We start from the raw sequence: 2,263 nt of genomic DNA, 5'->3' as shown, positions 1-2,263 counted from the left end.
GACGATTTTAGGTGCTAAGAACCATAAAATGTGATCTTGGTTCTTTTCTTCCCTCCATGCAAGAGTTATGGTGTTTTGGTTTGAGTACTAAGTTAGGGTTTTGGTTTTAGACCACTTCTATCCAAGGAAAGTCCACTACAAGAAAAAGACCCTTTTACGACGCGCAAATCACGACGCTCACTAATTTATGTTACGCAAAAGAGAGTGACAATAAAAACGTGTCGTCTGTTCAAAAAATTTGAGGATTTAGATCACGCATTATTGCGTGCCCTTAAATTAGTGTCTAATGTAAAAAAAAAACACGGAGGGCACTTTATCTAAAACGTGCGTCCTCTGTGATTGTCGCTTTATGATTTTTACTAAAACGCGCGTTCTTGAAAGGGGGAAATGAAATCCCCTCAAAATTCTTAAAATTTTTAATACCCCGCTTCAAGATCCCCTTCGTTCTATTCTTCCCTTTTCTCTACAAACCCTAATCACGATGCCATCTCTGTTGTATACCTCAACAATTCATATATTTGAAAATCATTGGGATAATTTCTAGGGCTTTTTTAAACACTCATTCGACTCTTTTCTCTCCTGCCTCCCCTGTCTCTCTATTTTGTGCTCTGATATCCCCCTTCCATTTATGCCCCGTCTCCGTCGCCATCAAAACGAGGATATGAGACAGTGCTTGATCTACGATCGTCCAGTCGTCGATGCCCGGTTAATAGGAGTTGAAAACATCATAACATAAAAACTGTTCTTAACCTTGCCGGACTCAGAAAAGCCGATGTGGCACATCCACGAGTATGAGGTGAAGAGCGACGTCCTTTTCCTCCCCGGCGTCCCTGGTCCGGTTGAGCGGCAAGATCGGGAGAAAGCGCCGAAAACTTACGGGAAGACGATTCACTTTTTTGGCAGGTGGATAGAGGCGATCAACTTCCCCTAGGTCTCCCAAAGGTAATGATGGCTCTAATTCGTGATGGCTTTACCCTAATCTCGCTAAAGGTACAATTTACATTTCCTGATTTCCGCCATTTTTGATCACCTGCAACTTATGTAGAAACTCTATCGATCGATTATTATTACATATTTGGAGTCTCGCTATGGTGTTTTGTTCAAAAAGGAAAGGGATAACAGGGCGTATATGGAAGGTTTATCCCAAGGAATTCACTCAAAAGCACACGCTGATGGAGTTGGACTCAAAACTATTGTACGAGATATCAATTTGCATTGCTTGGAGACCTGGAAAGGGTAATTTGGGAATATAGTCATCCAATTTCATTACGTCTAGTTGTTAACAATGGTTTATGTTAACTATATATTAACTTTTTTTGGTGTTTTTTGTTTATTAGGTTTGTCCAACTCATTTGCACCCACGCCTAGCTGAGTTTCTTGAGGTTGTTGCTAAGTAACTGGTATGGCGACAAGTATCAGTTATCTTTTTTATAAGTGTCAAATGTCCTTTATTTATTTATTTGTTTTTTTGTTTATCATCTGAATCATCTAGTATTTTTTGATGTTATTTGTGAAGGGCTTAATAAGTCACTGAAAATAGTGCAATCACCCTATGTAGACTTGCATGAGTTTGTCCTCAGCTTGTATCACCTCACACGGAGCATTTTATGCAAGCATGGCATATTGCTTTAGCCATGTAAGTCCCAAAATTTTTACAACTTCAACCTCATTTCCTTTTTCTTAGAATTTTTACTTAAAACATCATTTGACAATACTTAAATTTCTTAATGTCAACAAAATTCGGGATGATATTCAAAAGGAGGATGCTTTTCGAGGTCTCTGTGAAATGGTATGCATCTGCTTTTGTTTGGTTTTGACTTTTGATTTGATTTGAAGTAGAAACTTACTTATGTTTTTTTGGTTTGTAGGTGAAAGTGAACACATCAGTGGATTTAAGTTCACTTGTTTTCTTATGTAGAGCCATTTCTAGTTGGCATGTAAGTTTTTCATTTCAACTATTCTTCAACACACACACACAATATATACATGTGTCAACACCATTTCAGCATGCACACCTGATTTTTAGAGGCTAGTCAATAGTCATGGTCTGTGGTAAAATTGAAGAAATCAAATAAAACGCCATCACCATTCAGCTCTATAACGACACCTCTCTCACAATCAGCTCATACCACAGAGATGCATCCTTTCATTCTCTGATAAGGTTTTCTCTCCTTCTCAGTTCTCGCTGCAAATTCGCTATGTCACTATCTGCGTTTATGATTTTGGTGAGTTCATCATGTATCTATATCCCTTTCCAGCAATC

The 2,263-nt window shown here is 38.4% G+C and overlaps 1 pseudogene; it reads left to right on the top strand.

Annotated features, from left to right (window-relative positions):
- The first annotated feature begins 628 nt into the window (after positions 1–628).
- On the top strand, positions 629–1,368 carry LOC111903055 (oil body-associated protein 1A-like; annotated as a pseudogene).
- The last annotated feature ends 895 nt before the right edge of the window (positions 1,369–2,263 follow it).

This window comes from Lactuca sativa, chromosome 9 (assembly GCF_002870075.4).
Source record: "Lactuca sativa cultivar Salinas chromosome 9, Lsat_Salinas_v11, whole genome shotgun sequence".
In the NCBI taxonomy this organism is placed as follows: domain Eukaryota; kingdom Viridiplantae; phylum Streptophyta; class Magnoliopsida; order Asterales; family Asteraceae; genus Lactuca; species Lactuca sativa.
Note: the sequence above shows the minus strand (reverse complement) of the source record. Positions and strands in the feature narration are given on the sequence as shown.